The 19,024-nt window shown below is 38.4% G+C and overlaps 1 protein-coding gene across 2 annotated transcripts in view; it reads right to left on the reverse strand.

The window, feature by feature from the left end:
• Nucleotides 1-19,024, reverse strand: part of TENM1 (teneurin transmembrane protein 1) — a 794,184-nt gene that overhangs the window by 464,024 nt on the left and 311,136 nt on the right. For both annotated transcript variants that reach the window (XM_077786535.1, XM_077786536.1), the window contains one exon: nucleotides 11,612-11,713. The gene's annotated coding sequence lies outside the window, so the exon portion shown is untranslated. The remainder of the gene's footprint in view (nucleotides 1-11,611; nucleotides 11,714-19,024) is intronic.

Here is a 19,024-nt window from a genome sequence, read left to right on the forward strand (position 1 = left end):
ATGGGAGCCCCAGGTGCTCTCTTCACCCCTCAGCCCCACCGTGCAGCAGAGAGGTGGGAGAGGGGCACAGAGATTCTGCTGTCCTCAGCAAAAGTGCTGATACCTGCAGCCTGAGGCTCCTCAGGAAATGAGCTCAAACTAAGGAATGCTAATGATGCTCACCAAAATGCTCCTTGATAGAATGTGGCTGACACATGTGAATCAAATACAAGGGGAAAAATTCCCATTCTGAATTCGAATGGGCCCAAGATCTGGACGAGACCTCAGATTTCTGTATTAAGAGATGTAGTATAAAATATTAGAACAAATTTTCTATTTTAAAGACAGATGTGCATTTCCAGGATAAATAAAATCATCTGAATAATCTGAGCATTGTATTTTTATCATTACAAATTATTTGTAAATTCCAGTTTTAAGGCATTGGACACAAAATTCAGTGATCAAGGAGGCCCAAACATGTTCTTAAGTACTACAGAAAACACTTATGAGGCTGAAAATAGTACAGTTGATCTCTTTCACAAATAACATATTATCCAAGTTAGGATGGAGATTCAGTAATGGAGCACATGAATGGGCAGGGAGGGTTAGAGGTGGCTCTGAGAAATATTCCAAAGAGTAGGAGGAAAAAATGGTCAAAAGTCAATATAGAAGTATGGAGTGGCATGAAAAAAGAGGCAAAGCTAAAATGTGCAAACCTAATTTGGGGAAAATATGCAAAGAGTAAACAGGATAGATTAAATTAACTAAGTAAAAAAGACCAAGTTTATCAGGAGTTTGCAATATGCTTTGGCTCCTGGAAAGAGATGCAGAAAAATCCAGTGATAGAGCAGAATAATTTCAAGAGAAAAAAGCTAATAATAAAAGCTAACTGTTTGGAGCTGTGGGAATGGAAGATTTCTCATCAGATCTCTACAAAACAATTACCAAAGAAAGAGAAAAGACAGATATTTGCTGTATTATAGAATGAAAACGGTAAGATTCAGGTAAGAGAATGGATAGGAAATAAAACAAACCAAAAAAACCCACCAGGTAATATGCAAGATCTGGAAAAGTGCAATCATGAGTGGAAATCAAGAAAAAGATAATTAAAAAATTCAGAGAAAACATGATGAGAAGGCCAATTTTAAAAACAGAGCTATGTAGCACATTTAGTATTTATTTATTTAGTCTTGGTTTTAAAGAACCTTGGTTTTAAAGCAAGAACAATTTCCCACTGTTGGAAAAAAAAGCATCATTTGCATGAAAAAATGGATTAATTTTTTTAATATTTGTCACAAAATTTTTTGGTGCTATCTGAGTGCCTTTTGGCATTAAAATATGAATACCTACTCAGTGAAGTATTACATCTCCCTTGTCTTTCTATTTGTTCCACACAGACCATTTTGCACAGAAAACAATACCATGTCAATAAAGGTTTTACGTACACAAACCCTCCCTCTTCCATTTCATTTGCAACAGTGAGAATTTCTGTGCTGTATTCTGCAAATACATAGACTATTGTACAAAATTGATACTTTAGCCTTTTCAGTATTCTCTTCAGGATAGGCAAGTCCAGGGCCTCTGCAGATACATTATGAAATGATTGATTCTGCAAGAGTATGCCTTGGTACTTTTCAACATTTTAATGATACAAAAATAAATTGAGTTTGGAAATTTCCATCATTCTTCGCTCTTTTCTCTCTAAGGAGAACATGTTACACATTTTTTTTTCTCTCAAAGGAAAAAAAAAGCAATCACACTTCAACCATTAATGTTCTCACTGAAATTGCAAAGCATCATACTAAATGTACCAGCATCCCTCTGACAGACATATAAGAGCACCTATTCACCAGTGTAATGGAAAAAGTTAGTGATTACATATACTGAAGTGATTGAGCCAACAACGACTCTAATGAAAGGAAAAAAACTTGATTAATAACAAGTGCCACTAAAAGAACAGATTGTTTTTTAAGGAATGAATCAGACAGAAAGTAGCAATACATTGTGTCCTTATCCATTGGTAAGGGAAAGAACACAAAGACAAATGTCTGAAGATCAGCAACATTTTTGCTAGAAGGATTTAAGAATGAATTTCTCCCTCCTCCCTGTGTGCAGATGTATGGGAGTAGGTATTTCATGATGATATGTTTCTGGAAATCTCTTCATGTTAACTGTGCTGCTCTTTTAATGGTTCTACTTTGTGTAAAAGTGAGGAGGATGCAGGTGGTTCTACTATAAAGTGCTGCTTTTGTATTTTAAGTCAGCATATTATTTCTATAATCAAATACTGTGCCTTTGCATACTCCTAAACCCTGAAAAGTGCACACACCCCTATTTGAATAATTTTAATTCAGTAATACATAAGGCAGGAAAACCTTTTCATCATTAGGTAAGGGGAAACTCCAAGGGATACAACACATGTTTTAGGGGAATGACCAACATTTACATGCAAGCAATGCTCAAAAGCAAAGAAAACAAATCAGAGTCTAAATGAATCAATTATTATGATTCCATAAACCCTTTCTACATTTATTGAAATATCTTGTGTTTTCTAAAGGTGAAAATGTGCTGATTTAAAGAACAATAATAAAACACTGTCATACTTCAGCTGTGCTGGTTATCTCACTGAAAGGCTGTACTAGGTAAAACCTGAGAGCTGCCCAAACAAGAAAATCCCATGCAACTGGTAAAATTCTATACAGCCATTAACAGAAGACTGTTAGGCATCTTCTTGTAAATCAGCTGCTTGTTATTTGTAGTAAATACTGACAAAGAGATATTGTGAAAAATTTTCAGTCAAAAAAAAGGAAGCAATTTTTAAAAGAAAACCCTGAACCCTGAATATTTTTTCCTCTGCTTTCTAAATAATAATAAAAGAAAATGAGGCAATGTCTGAATCAGAAGTGATAGTTTTGGAGAAAATATTGTTTGATTAAGTTCATAGATCAGCTTTGTTAAAAACATTTTAGAAGGCACCAGATCTCACTCCAAAATAACTTTGCTATTTTACCCTAAAATTGTTGATCATTACTGATGGATACTCCCTAGCCAGATTTAACAACTACCCACGTGAGACTGACAGCACACAGACATAAGACACCAGTTTTCTGTGAAAGCAAGGGATAAATGCACCTCCTCTCCCACATAACTTCCGAGGGAGCCAGGAACTGCAGGCACTACCAGCAGCAATTCCACCATTCCCAGCAGTGTCAATCTGACAGTGCTGAACATCAAACACAAGCCTCACCTACCCATTCTTGTGCCAGTTCTCCTGCACTTACCCACTCTGGCAGCAGCAAAAACCAAAGCAAATGCTGCTGAAATTTACTTCTTGGTCAATATGGGAATTTGTGCTTGAACACTATTTTGTGCAATCAATACACTGCATCCTTCCCTTAAAAATATAATCAAAATAGGAGTTTCCCTCCCACTCCTTTCTCCTAAAACTTACAAAGCAGATGGGCTGTTCACACACACACACATGTAGTAGAAGCTCTGATAGCCACCAGGAGGTCTGGCTTCACCAGCAGCAGAGTGTAATGGAAAATCACCTGTGCTGTTACAGTGTGCAGTTCTGGATATGGACTTAATCAACCCATTCCATTGCTTCCAATTTTCATCAATTTTTCACTTGTTACACTGCTTACATGAAATCATCATAGCTGGAACGACATATTTGGTGCAAATTTGTTTTTAATCTTCTCTGTGAAGAAAACAGATCTACCTATTTAAGAACTACAATCCTAATCTCTTTAGCAATATCAGTAACTAGATATTGGCTTTTTTTTTTTTTTCCTGAAAACATCAAGATTTGTTACTCTGCAGCAAATTGTTTCAGACACAATGCCAGAGTATTGCAGCTTGAGAAACCTGCTTGGTGAAAACAAGAAAAAATATAAACAGAGATAAAAATAAATAGGCCCTTCCTACTGATTGCTACTGCTATAAAACCCCCATTTTCAAACTGGTATCTACACACTTCTTGTGGGGACAATAGTAATTTATGTAGTAAGAGTACATGAAACCGCTGAAATTAGTAATGGAATAATGAAGAATTTGGGAAGCTGAAACTGTACTTTTCAAATGTGACAGGCTTTGCCTTTGCAGTATGCTTGTATATTCTGGCTCTGAATCAGCAGAACACTTAAGTAAATGTCTCAATAGGATAATTATGCCAATAAGTATAAAAGTCATTCCATTGATTTTAGTGGTGTGACTCAAATCTAAGTGCCTACATATTCCAGTATTTTTCTGCATAGTGACCTTTAGCAATCATCTAAACATAAACACTTCCTTCTGTGTTTGTAGCTATTCCTGACCTCAAACATAAGCTTTTTATTCCACAGATAACTCCATATTTTATTTTGAAAACAAGGTAATAGGCTTCCTTTCACTATTTAAAACTGAGCTTCTTGCTGTTACCATAAAACAGAACAGTAGGTTCAATAGAATAGAAATAGGAATTGGGCATAATCCATACTGATGACACTGTATTATTAATAAATTACCTACTATGAACTTTCCATTAATTATTAAAGCAAATAAATTCTATTTTAAAGTGTTATAGATACTAGATAATTTATAAATATAGGATCATTGAATTCTAATTCAATCTTTCCCCCAGTCACTGTCTGTACTTCTATTTCCAGATGACTTTGAAAATGTCCATCCAGCACTATTTGGTATGACTGCCCACACATGAGCTTGAATGCCACTTGCAGAGCCAAGCCTGCTCTGTATCTGACATCCTGCAGGAACCATCAAAGGACAGTGGCTTATCCAGAATCTGCTCTTTGCCATGAAGAGGTTCTTTACTCTCCAAGAGCACATACTCATCCCTTCCAACACTTGGAGCAATTCCTGTCCCTTGCTCCTGGATGGTGAACTGCAACTGTATTTTAAAGAGACTGAGAAGGAAAAAAAGTCCAACTAAGTGTGGACTACATCAAGTGCCCAAACAGCCTGTACTGGCAAGTAACCTGTCTTCTAGAAGTTCCCTTTGCTCTCTCACAGCTGATGGCTCCCAGCAGTTCTGCCATCAGATTCCTGGAAGAGAATCTCCAAGTGCTTTGGGTAAGGAATGACTGCAGACACGCCCTGCCCAAGGCAGAGCACTGAGGAGGGCATGGCTGAGTGCCCAGCATGCTGATGTCAGAGTGCTGCTGCTGGGCCCTGGTGAGAGGCACCAAGTCTGAAATTTCCATTTGAGTTCTGCAGCTGGCCTGCACACAGGCAGAGATCCACTGGACAAGTGGTGCTGGAACTGCAAATTTTACACATCCCACTGATGAAAAACAAGAGCTGGGTGACTGGAGCTTGTCTGTACCAACCTGTTGAAAGAAAGAATCTCCCTGACACTGAGGATGTGAGAGAACATTTTTTTCCAAGGGAATTTCTGAAGGAGTCAGGGGAGTAATGCCCTGAAAAATCTAGATTTCTCCAAGTTACTGTCCTTAAACTTCTTGACACTACAAGGAACAAGCCATGCTGCTAAAACATTTAGGATATATTCAGTATTACTATCTCATTATGTAAATTATGGTTTTTTACATGTAAAATCTTCTTAAATGAAGGAATAGAAAATAAAGAGACAAGTTGATTGCATTGAAATTATCTATTTTTTCCAGCAAATACAATCCTGCTGGCTGTGGTTCAGATAGAAATCAAAATAAATCTGCAGTAATTAAATTAAGAGCTTACACATATTGCCTTGGCTTGGTTTTATACAGTTTGTTCCCATAGTTGACACCTTTTTATAATTTTGGAGGTTTTTTTAGTTGGAATTAACATGTATGACACAGAATGGTGCCACCAAGACAGTGTTACCACTGTTCTGACTTTCTCACCTACGTAAGTCCTGGCCTGCTGCACCTATTCTTCTTTTTTTAATTCAAGTATTGAGCTACTTGGCTTAAACAAAAAAATACATTACTTTGACATGACTACAGTTGTAGGTTTAAGATTTGGAAGAATGCCTACCGGGGATTAGATGAGATCAGTCTGCTTACACAGAGTTTTATCTAAGTCTCTAGAGACAGAACTTTACTATACTAAGCTACCTGAACGCTACGTAACATTTAAAATCCAAGAAAATCTCAAAATCATTTTCCTGGGATTATAGAGGAGTTGCAGTAGAGGTTGCTGCAAGCAAAGAGCTTGCTGCTTATAGTATTATTTCTGGTCTTAGTTGTTAGGTGTTATAAAAATGATTAGTACAATTACTTCTATTAATACTACACTATTACATGTAGTCTTAACTGAAGTGGAACTTGGAGAGCAGCATTTTAGAAGCCATGCACTGCTGTGGAGCAGCATGAATGCTGTGCTTGGTCTCACAGTCCCAACGTGAGAGTGCAGGGAGTTCAGACATGGGCACAAACACTCTCAGAAGTTTGAGAGAAAATCTAGAAGCTACCTTGGTAGAATTTCATTGGGATAAAAGTCACTTTTGAGCTCTTGTGCCTAGCATGATTTGAATTCCTCTAATGCCTTGATATTTGTAGCCTCACTGTTCATTGGCAGCCTAAGGAGGGAGACTCAGTGCTGATTTTCTTCCAAACCAGGCACCAAAGTGTTCAGCTCCAGCAGCATCCCCATGCCCTGGGAGCTGCTGCTTGGTGTCACAGGCCTCCCTTCTGCTGGAAAGCATAAACAGCCAGAAGATGAAAAGAACAGGATATGATTATGTTTTTGGAAGCATAAGTGAAGTTTGTCAGGCAGAAGATATATATTTAATCACTTGCTGCCTTTTTGATGCTAGCAAAATGTATCACAGAAGGTACAATCCTTCTAATGCAAGCAAAAGCACATACTACTATTATTTATAGTATATAGTGATCAGCCTTATTTACTCCAAAAAATGTTTTATCTATAAAATTATGGCCTACAGGCAGAAAACCAAAAATATAATAATACTAAGTATCTCTGGTCTTTGGTCAGCATTGATCTTTTGAATTATTCATTTTATTTTTCCTGTTACCGAGTCACCGGTTTACAGATGTTGGAAGAACCCCAAAACATCTCTACCACATGTGCTTTTGGAAGCCTAAATGCAGACAGATGATTAAGCCAACTTAATACATCAATGATTTGTAAAATAATACTTTAAAGACTGTAAAATAATTTGAACTGCATAAAAATACATTTATCTTAAAGGACAGAGCTCTGGAATATTGCAAGAAACTGTCTCCATGGTGCATTACTGAAAAATTGCATTGCTGGAATTCTACAGCAACTCCATTTTTTTATTTTATGTAAATAATTAAAGGAATAATGAAATTTCACTGCTAGATAATTCAAGATTTCTCCAAGAAGTGCTTTTATGCTGTCCTTAAAAACTATTTCTTGATATTTTAAGTAGAAACAAGGAGAGTTCATGAGCTCACAATTCAAACGGTAGGGTACATTTACATGTGATTTATAGTACTGGACCATGTGAAAAAAAACACCTTTACATCATAGGTTTCCATTAATATCAAAATGAGATTTTGTTACACAAAAGACTAAGGAATAAAGTCTATTATTTCAATATAGACTATTGTCTGCTTTGGCATCTCTGTATTCCTTTCTTGGAATTACTAGGAAGTAAATTGTTAATGGATTGTGAAGGGAAAGGTGGTTTGAGGTTCCATTTCAGTGAGATAAGAGCATAACAATTTGGCAAGCACACTGTGACACTGGATAATTCAGTAGTTACTGCCCTACATTAAACCATCATAGTTAGGTGTAGCAAATTAGAATCAAATGGTTTATGTTATCATAGAGAATACACCACAAAACTTAAACAAGATATTTATGCAATAATGGGGGAGGGAGGAAGAAAGAAAAAAAATAATAAAATGCCTGTCAAAGTCAGAGAAGACTTTGCTATTTGACATTGAATTGCTGACTATTCCTCTTTATTGCTAATTTGCAATTGGGTCTAAACTTTCAACAGTGTAAAACTGATTGAACATTGAACACAGTCATTCTAAGAGAATTTCTATACTCCAACAAGGAGAATACTGCTATTAGGAAGTGTTGTCAATGTTTTTGTTTCCTTCTCATTCTTCAGATTATTTAAAAATTTAGCTCAAGCTATTAAGAAGCTCAAGATAGATGAGAGTTCTGATGGAATAATCAGATTATCTTCAAAAAGTAGAGTCCAGAGATTGGAAACTGTGACCATTTTTTTTAAACTAAACTCCATGGATGTCCAAGAGGGTCCACAAAAAAGGGAGGCCAGCAAGAGAATGGTTTGTTTCCACTATGGTAGCATAGCTGTTACTTACTTTTAGCTTAGGTTAAATTTTCTAGAAATAAATGCTCACAGAGATTCAGGAGGTTACTGTAATGTGTTATTAATGTTTGTAAATTGCTCTCACAACCTTAAATAAAAGTGAAAAGGACAGTGTTGTTGCCAAGTATTTCTCATTGATTGCCTGGAGATTCCCAGCAGTCACTCTCCTGGTTCACTATGGCAATATTAATAGAGAATCTCTGATATGAGAACAGCAGAAATGAATGTTTAAGAGCCTCAGAGCAAACCACCCACTATATGGATGTAATCTCAAGCATTTCAAATGGTGCTATATCTAGAATAGAAGCTGCAAAGCATTCTTTATCTTTTATGGCATATAAATCCACATATGTCTTGAAAGTATGAATACCCCAAAGATCCATTACACAAATTGTCCAGGAAACCACAATTCATCTTGAAGGCCTGTAACCCTATCAAGACTTTGCAGTGGTGAGAAGCCACATGTTGACAGATATTTCATGGACTTACGAACTTCCCCAATGGTACAAGCTAACAGGAATTTATGAAATCACAGCATAAGACACTGTTTATGAGGGTGATGTCTAATCACATAGTACCTTTAAGAACACAGATAAATCACATTCTTTCATCCATAGCATAAGGTTTGTTACTGTTCAATAAGCACAATAAGCTGCTCCACAAGCAAAACAGATATTTTTCTGTGTCTATAGTTGAAACTGCAAATATAATAAACCATAAACATGATCCCAGCCAGCCACAAGCGTGATAATGGGGTTTGGTTTTAAACACAGAAATTATAACCTGAAAGTAAATGTTCCTCTGGCTGCAGGAAAGGTTTTCACATCAAATATCAGCATCTTCCAGGCAGACAGGATAAACATACCATGAGGAAGAGGGAAATATTTAGAGCACACAAGGAGGAATCCAGTCTGATTTCCTGAGCAGAGCCCTGGAAATTCCATGCATTAGCAAATTTTCACTGTTGACCCTCACATGTTGGAAAGGTGCAGATTCTGACTCAAATGCCTCTCCCAAAATTGGCACATTAATTAGGTCTCTTTCTGTTGTAGAATACTCCAGAGAAGCTCACAAAGTGGCCTTCCCTTAGCCAGGGCATTTTCAATATCCTTTTTTTGACTGCAAAGCCATGCATTTTCACTAGAATGTTAGGAAAATTTTATTTCGAAATTCCATCTTCATGTTAGTATCAGTCAGTGGGCTAAAAAAACATTTATGTCAGTGAATGAGTTAAAAATTACTGGGAGATACAGACACTCAGACATTCCAGATACAACATTGTAATCTTTTAAGTCTTGATTTTGTTTCAAACCACAACAAAACCAACTGTGTTCAGTATCAGTAGGGGTTCCAATTAAACTGCACATGTAGTTAGCACATAACTCATTTTAGGCACTGTTTCAGTGTAAGATTTTTTTAATGTCATCTGCACTAATCAGAAGATAATTATGTTTATAAGAAGCTAATAATCACAAAGATTATCTGTTTTAAGTTGTTAACATGCCTCACCAACACATGAAGAAGCAGGAAGGTTTGGAGGGTAAAAAAGTCAATTTTTCTTAAACAAGATGATATAAGAGAATATTTTAAAAAATAAATTTGAGATGTTTATCTACTGAAAGAAGACCTTTGAAATGCAATTACGAGGAATGGAAAGAAAATTGAAGAGCAAGAGACAAATCAAGTATGCTTTATATTAAAATTCTATTAAGAGTAGTTATATTAAAGCTTAATTATTTTTTTAAGATGGACCCTGTTGGTAACTGATTCTATACAAGCATTCCACCTTGCTTCCACAAGCAATGGTAGGGAGTAATTTTTGTTAAATTATACAAATGTTTGTGGTTTCATCATCTTTTTCAGTCTCAGAGACCAATACCATGAGAAATTTTAGCAGACATGAGGTGGTAGATGGGCAACCGAGAAGACAACTGTGCTGTAAGACACAGCAAGACTGGAATCAGAAACCTGGAAGTTATTTGGCAAACCTAAAGGATTTACATAGCAAAGCCAACAATTGACACATGCAAAAGTAATTGTAAAATCTACACATGTAGAAGTAATTGATAGAAGTTCTAGGAAATACTTCAGGAATGCTTCTCTCAGTGAGCCATTTCCATCATCAGCTCTGGATGTGGAGGGACAACTCCCCTCAGCAACAAACTGTGCTTTAAAAACTCACCAACTGAACCCAGTTTTACTTATTGCTGACAAATGCCACTGGCAATTTTCTGCCTGGCCTATGGCTTTCCATGGTCTGATGATTAAACATTTTTTCCCGGCTACTTAATAACACCCTTTACACAGCTTGAAAAGCAAAGCTATAAATAGCATCCTTGAGAGAGACCCTAGAGAAGATGTGTGGTTAACGCTCCCAAACCAAATACATGATATTTTATGTTGAAAAGGTGAGAGGCCAACAAACTTTCTAACCTGCTGGTTTTCATATAAAGACCCTGAGGTGAAAGCATATTAAGGAGCCACTGAGCCTGCTCTGCACCAGCTAATATTAGTTTGAACTTGACCCTGGGAAGGGATGTGAGAATGCAGAAAAAATGAGTGGGCAAAAAAAAGAAAAAAAAGAACTGAAATCCCAATATTGTCTCTTGTGCATGTCAGCAGTGGCTGCAGGGGTGGCCACTGCAAGCTATACTTTTGAAACTCAGGAAAGGTTTATATTTTTCAAACCATATCTGCCTTACATCCTTAGCCTGTCAAGGCTAAATCACTTTACTACTCTTCTCTGTCACCTCTGGTTATGCCTGCCTTGCTGTATGTTGTTGGAATCCTAAGTGACATAGCAAAAGTCAGTTCCAGGTATTTTGGACAGATCTATTATCAACAACAACGGATAGTACAGTTCTAAGTGCTGAAAGAGTTTAAGCCTTTTAATACAGTACCCAGTGTTGCATTATGCACATTTGAAGAACATAAATCAAGACTGACCCAAAAATGAATTTTAAATAACTTCAGAAATGTTAATTATATTCAACTGTTCAGTATTAGGATGTCAAAGAATCTTACAGAAGATTCAGCAGTACAGAGAAGTACACTTAGCAACTACTCCTATCAGTCATTTGTGTCCTGTGGCTACATCAACAGTAAATATCTTAAACACCAACAACAAAACCCTCAGAGTATGCAAGGACATACTGGTGTGTTAGTACATATTCAGATGGTATATACTGGTACATCAGTACATACAGATTCTTTACAATTAACGTGCCTAACATGAGCACATTTAGTGCTCAACAAATAATTTTTTAATGCCATTGATCTTGGATTTTTTTTAAAGCTACTTTCTGCTCCTTTGACAGATGTGCTATGCTGCATTTCATTACTTTTTCTCCTTACCTCGTTCTTTTGTATTAGATAAGTGATGAGGCCTTCGAAAAAGATTAAGTACTGGCAGGCAAAGCAATGGCCCAAACACGGATTTAATTGGAACCTCAAATCCTGTGGAAAAAAAAAAGAAATTAAAGCATTAATAATTTAATTTTACTAGCAGAAGGAGTGAGTGCATGTATCCTGTTTTTGGTAGCTTCCACTACAATTCTTCGTATTTGATTTCAATAGGTATACAACCTGCTAATCAAACCATGTTAGAAAAATAATCATTAACAGAAGATTTCAGGGGGTGTGCAGAGCTGCTAACATGTTCTGATGGGGTTAGTTCTTATCTGGAGTGCACTGATGATTGGTAATGTCAGAATTTACTTGATTTAAGCTTTAAGTTCAAAAAGCACTTTTTTCTGAAAAACCTAAGAATCTTCCCATGGTATAGAATTCAAAATGCTGTTTCCTTATGCTGCTCTTTGCCCCATGAACACGTGACAGAGTAAAACCATTATACAGCAACATGACTCAAATTCAACCAAGTCATAATGCTAAACAATTCACACCTCAAGACAAAAGATACTGAAAGAAATTTCATTTCTTTCAAGATTTAAAAGGGCTCTAAACATAAAAACCTCCATAAAAGCAAACCATAAAAGCAATATTTTAGAGAGTCAGAGGTTATAAGTTGTAGTATTGGGCAAGCGACAACCAAATAACCAACAAAATAAAGCAACCCAGAGTATGAGTAACTTGCTTATTTCTGCAAAGAAGATATTTTTGCATTAGTAATTTTTATTCAGACATACAGTACAAAAAATCTCAGGTGCACCACAGAACATCTAGAATATTTTGTCAGAGAATTATGCTTTATATATCAAAAGACCACAAGACCAGACTCTTACACAGTACGTGAGATTAATACAATTATTTCAATGGACCAGGAATAACTTCCCATGTAACCCATCTGACCAGCAGAGCTATAATTTTCCAAGCTTTCAAAGCTACACTGGGGAGGAAGCTTGTTTCATTTTCCTACTTTGCTGTTATTGCACAACAAGTATATATAAATTTAATTTGGGATTACAGTCATATTTATGTACCATGACCTCAGTTACACTAGGCCACTAGAATTCAGTAAAGATTCTGTAGTAGGCAAGGAGTTATCATTAAGCGTGCTCAATTACATACATAGTTACTATTTAATGTGGCAAATACATCTAAAGCCTTTACAGAAAGTGTCATTTCAAACTGCTGTAAGACCATAATGCAAAAGCTCCTTGCATGATGATAGCTTGTATGGATATTGAATTTATTTTTTGCTTGTTGATTGAGTGCTCCAACATACTATGTGGGGTTTAAACACTAAACATGTCTATGAGTATGACAGCAATATTTTTCATTAAAGTTAATTTTCTGGAGAACAAATTTACTGAAATGCCGCTCCAAGTATCGCATCAGAAGCATTTTTTGGAATGAAGAGGTAATCTGTGGTCAAGGTGATGATAATAGAAATGTTCCATGCTTAGATTATCTTGCCCATCATTTCCTTTCCAGAACTGATCAGCTAAAGGCACAACAATGAGTGTGTGACAGTCTGCTTGCAAAGCTGCTGCGAGGGAAAGCAGAGGCAGATTCCCTGCGTGGCATCGACACTGTGCCAACAAAAGCTGCGATGGCAAGATGCCATCTCTGTGCAGAGCCCCCATCTGCCCCTTGGCACTGCCCCAGGAGCCCGGGGACCCCAGCACAGACACAGAGAGGCTGAGCCAGGGCTGGGCAGGGCTGGGCAGGGATGGGCTGGGCAGGGATGGGCTGGGATGGGCAGGGCTGGGCAGGGATGGGATGGGCTGGGCAGGGATGGGCAGGGATGGGCTGGGCAGGGATGGGCTGGGATGGGCTGGGCTGGGCTGGGCAGGGATGGGCAGGGATGGGCAGGGATGGGCTGGGCAGGGATGGGCTGGGATGGGATGGGCTGGGCAGGGCTGGGATGGGCTGGGCAGGGATGGGCTGGGCTGGGCAGGGATGGGCAGGGATGGGCTGGGCAGGGATGGGCAGGGATGGGCAGGGATGGGCAGGGATGGGCAGGGATGGGCAGGGATGGGCAGGGATGGGCAGGGATGGGCTGGGCTGGGCTGGGCTGGGATGGGCTGGGCTGGGCTGGGATGGGCTGGGATGGGATGGGCTGGGCAGGGCTGGGCTGGGCTGGGCTGGGATGGGCTGGGCTGGGCAGGGATGGGCTGGGCTGGGCTGGGCTGGGCAGGGATGGGCAGGGATGGGCAGGGATGGGCTGGGCTGGGCTGGGCAGGGATGGGCTGGGATGGGCAGGGATGGGCTGGGCTGGGCAGGGATGGGCTGGGCTGGGCAGGGATGGGCTGGGCTGGGCTGGGCTGGGCAGGGATGGGCAGGGATGGGCAGGGATGGGCAGGGATGGGCAGGGATGGGCAGGGATGGGCAGGGATGGGCAGGGATGGGCTGGGCTGGGCTGGGCAGGGATGGGCAGGGATGGGCAGGGATGGGCAGGGATGGGCAGGGATGGGCAGGGATGGGCTGGGCTGGGCTGGGCAGGGATGGGCTGGGATGGGCAGGGATGGGCAGGGATGGGCAGGGATGGGCAGGGATGGGCAGGGCTGGGCTGGGCTGGGCAGGGCTGGGCTGGGCTGGGCAGGGCTGGGCTGGGCTGGGCAGGGCTGGGCAGTGTAGGGCTGGTGCCCCCCAGCCAGGCTGGGCTGAGCTCAGGGGCTGCTCCCTCTGCTTCCAGCAGCTCCTGTGTTAGCAAGAGCTTTTCTGCTGCCCAGGGACATCCGCCCTGCCTCAGGTAAGGTGCAAGCTAGGGTAGGAGGAGTAAGGTAAGGTAACGCAGAGGAGACAGCTGAAGTCACTTCGTTGAGTGCAAAGGCACCTAAAGAAAGGCTGGCAGGAGCACTGGGAATTTTAACTGAGAGCTGGAACCCAAAGTAGAAGCAGGCTACCTTGTCAGCCACAAAGCTGAAGTCCTGCCACTCAGCTAAGGACATACCTGCGGATTTCTGATGTACCACAGAGAGAAAGCAACAATGCTCAGCACTGGTAATTCAGCCCCAGATAGTTTTAGAGGTTTATGACTGTCTTTTCTCCTGAAATTCAGAAATGAGCTTGAGGGGAAAACAGGCTATTTCTACCTGAAAACAATTCTTGGTCCAAATATCACTCTTTCACTTACTTCTCCATCAATAAATAATTTTAAATACAACTACTGTGCTTCCTGGTGTTCATTTCAAAAATGTCTTGCAAACTGCAAGCTCTCTAAGCAGCACTGCTCCCTTTAGCACAAAGAAACATTTGAGCCAGTCGTTTAATACATAGCCATTCAAAGATATTACTGAAGTTTCACAGGAGGCAATTTTAGAGCCTGGTGTTCTAAATGGCACCCAGACACTGAGTCCCCACCTAATATATATTTACCTATGAAGCTATAAAATAACAAATACAAAAATAACAGCAATTGTAGCAAAACCTGCCAGAAACAGGACAATAGCCTATCTTGAGCACTAAAAGCAGGACAGATCAGCTGTTAGGTCTCGTCTGAAAATATGGGAACCCTTGGGACATTCAGATGCTGTGCTGTGTACAAGACAAAGGAACATGCCAGTTGGGATCCATGAGAACAATAATTGAAAAAAAACCAACAAAATTGTTCAATAGCTTTACTATAAATATACTCACTGATGCTTCAGGCATAGAACATTCAATAAAGTGATGAACAAATCCCACAATGTCTTCAAATTAATTTACATTCACAGAAATGTCACAAAGATAATTTTGAGGGCAACTGACTCTATCTAATTAACAAACCAAGTATTTATTTAGAGAGTGACTGCACTAATTGATTTACTGAAAACACATTCTGTACTGATTTAGCTGTTACTTTACAACCACCAAAAATTTGAACCTTTGAAAGTGTGCCACACTCACCAAATTGTAATTTACTATGATATTAGATTTCTTATAAGTTTACCCTGCCATGATGAATATATGCTTGGAGTGGGACAGGAGAAGAAATGACAGCATCTCCTCCACAGGCTGTGTTTGTGAAAGAATATACTTGAAAGAAAGAGCATGCAAGAGCTTGACATGTCCTTGGGGTATGATTAAAAGCTCATGAAATAAAATAATTCAAAGACGACAGCTCTGACTTTAGCCACCACTGGGGACAAGAGATCTTTCACTTAAGACATGCCAGCCATTCACAAGTATAACTGAAATCATACACAAGATGCATTTTAAAACCCAGTGATTTAGCTACAAACCCCAAACCAGAAAGACACTGTGGGTGACATAAAAATGCCACAAAGTTTAACTAGGCTCTCATTTTTTGTAATATTAGGCCAAAGTTTAAAAATGTACACGCTTTAAATTTATAAGATTGAATGATAAAGAAAACTTATATATATAAATCCCCACATGGAATATGATTTTTTTATTAGAGAAGAAATCTTCTCCCCCAGGCTGTTTCCTATCCAGTGCCACATCTGGCCCATGCTAACTTGGCTCTGTAGCAATGGTCTGAGCTTATTCAAAGCTATTGAGATTCATAACCTGGACTCTTTTACATTTTATGTAGCACTGCCTTTTAAGTGGATGTATTTCATTAACCATATTCTTTCCTAAGCTTCAGAGTCTGTTCCACTCCGTGAATTCCCTTTATTTCCCTTTTGACTGTTCTACAGTTAACTGTCTACAGAGATATAAAGCCAGCTATAGCTCACATTATAATATATATATGTGTGTGTCTGTATAAATACACACACACACAATTTATTCATGTATCTTCAACAATTTCTTTTTAAAAAGTAACGAGATTGGCCCAGCACAAAACCACAGCATTTGAAACAGGAAATATCTTGAACAGAAAACTGATGAAGTCTGGTTCAGAGCCTAATTTTTAGTTCCCAAGTAGTCCATGACTAACCTGTCCAAGTGTGATGCTGCTCTTGTTTCTCTCCTGGTGCAATAAATGGTGTTTAGGGAAGAGCACACACACACCACAGCCTCACTGGGAACAGCTCTAGGGCCCACCCAGCCCACCCAGATAACTAAACTGCTTTGAGGATTGTCACGTTGTGGGAACTCACTGCCTTTCTGAGCTCTCTCTCCTCATGAAATGTGCTCCAAAATGGGTTCAAAGTTACCAGGCAAAAATAAACCAGATAGATGTGAGGCATAAACCTCCATTCCTTAGCAAAAAGACCAAAAAGATATTGAAGCTTACACATTTTCTTATTATAATTAACAAACTAAAAGACCAGTCAAATCAGAAAATTGCATTTAAACTGTGTGTTATAATCTGTTCAGTGGTGTGATGTCCTAATCCACTTGAAGTTAACTAAATTCAGATGTTTACTTCAGCACAGTTAAATATTCAGAGGATAGAATTGCACAGCTCTTAGACACAGAGTCCCAGTAGGATTCTCAATCATTCCAACACCTTTGAAAAAATTCCACCTTTTAGAGACACATCCCTGCTCTCAATTGCTGAGAGCCAGAAGGAGACACTCATTTGGAGGAGAGGTGTGATGTTCAGATTATTTCAGTGCTCACTGTTCTTGCAAATGCAGCTCAGTTATCAATATTGAGATACATGAATAGATTACCCTTGCTTCTCTTCAATATTAATGATGTGATAAGGCTTAAATTTGAATCAAAAGTCCAAGAAGCTTTACCCTAATATTTAAAAAGCAGTCTCTTCACATAATAAGTTCTACAATTGGTATTATTTATTCTCAGAGTAGTATTTACTGTTTTTTAAAGCCAAATCCTGACTTTCATTTAGAAGCTGCTCAATTTTTTTTTGTTATTGTTGAACTGTTCATAAAAATACAAAAGAAAACATAAGATTTGTTGCATGCTTCCTTTTGTATGTTTGTATCTTTTGAAATTAATTATAACAGTATTTTTTTTATTAATAATAAGCCCATCAGTAACAAACCAAACTGATTAATAGACTGGTTTTGTCTTTATCAAGTATGGATGTCAGATGAGGCTGTACAGAATAGTTCAAGTTGCATTTTCTAGTGTGGAGAGTGTCATGATTTTGACAAGTTTAAATCTGTGTGGCTTCCTGACAGAAGAGGTTTCAAACATGAGCTTTCTCAAGCTGAGAAGTGTTTAGAGACAAGACATTTAACACTAATAAAGCAGTTAAAACTCTGAAAGCATTTTTCCAACCCAAAAATTCTTGATTTCTTACACTTTTTCTCTCTTACCTTGTCTCTGGAAGACCTGCTTTAATTTGTTCTGAAATATTCTACACCATGTTTTAGGCCATCATGTGTCTTCAGACTCAGTTTAAGGCACATTTTCATTGTGCTTAAGGACCTTTCCTCTTGTAATGCCACACCTAAGATTTTATACTAATCTTGCAGGCCAGACCAAAACCTGGCCCTTGGAACAGATTCAAAATTCAGAGTGCTGAACAAACATAGGTTGTGGTTTTTGAACACCAATCTCTTTTCTACCAATATATTAAAGGCTGGCTGAAGGAAAAAAGAGAAGCACTTTCTATTTGTGCTCTCTTCCCTCAAAGAGCTTACATCCTTTTATGCTAGAAATATTTTCAAATATTACTATCAGAAACCAATTTATTTCAATAATAACAATTTAATTCAAATTTTTATTAGGCTGCTTCAGAAAAATAAATTTCCAACAAAAAAATATTTTCTTAGTATTCCCACTCTGTTATTTGCTGCTATAACACTCTAAACACATATTTATGCCAATCCCTACCCAAAAGGCCTCAGCAATACCATGTAATTACTTAGTTAAGCTTCTAATTCATTTGTTGTTAGTTTTCTTCCTTTGAAATTCCCTCATTATGTTATTGCAGGAAGCTGTGTTTGCACAGTAAAAGAGAAAAATACAAGCTCTTTATTGCATTCTTTTAATACCCCTTTTATCTTTAAACTTGCTGATTAGCATATTAATTACCTAGATATAGTAGGCACAGTCTTAAAATTAACTGGGTACAACAATCTACTGATTTAGTGTAACACCATTTGTACTTACATCATAATAACATCTTCACTTGTTCTGATATACTCTGTCAAGTATTTCCAAATTAAAAGAAGTGGTATTGGTAGACATGTACTAATGATAAATATTCAAGTGAATGTTTGTGTACTTTGTCAAAAGCTTCCAATCCTAACAAACAAATACACAAAGCTTATTAATTACATAAGAGGTGAAATTACATTTGCCAAATATATTAATAGCTTATTCCTTCTCTATTTTTACAGTCAAAACTTCTATTTGTTTGATTTAGACCTAACTGCTCTTCTTGCCAACTTCCAAAATTTCAGTGGAGATAATCTTCCTTTGTATACCAGTAACAGCTCTGAATGAGAAAAATGCCCTGTAAAATGAACTAAACCCCATTCCCTGCTTGGATTCAAA

Source organism: Lonchura striata, chromosome 14 (assembly GCF_046129695.1).
Source record: "Lonchura striata isolate bLonStr1 chromosome 14, bLonStr1.mat, whole genome shotgun sequence".
Lineage (NCBI taxonomy): Eukaryota > Metazoa > Chordata > Aves > Passeriformes > Estrildidae > Lonchura > Lonchura striata.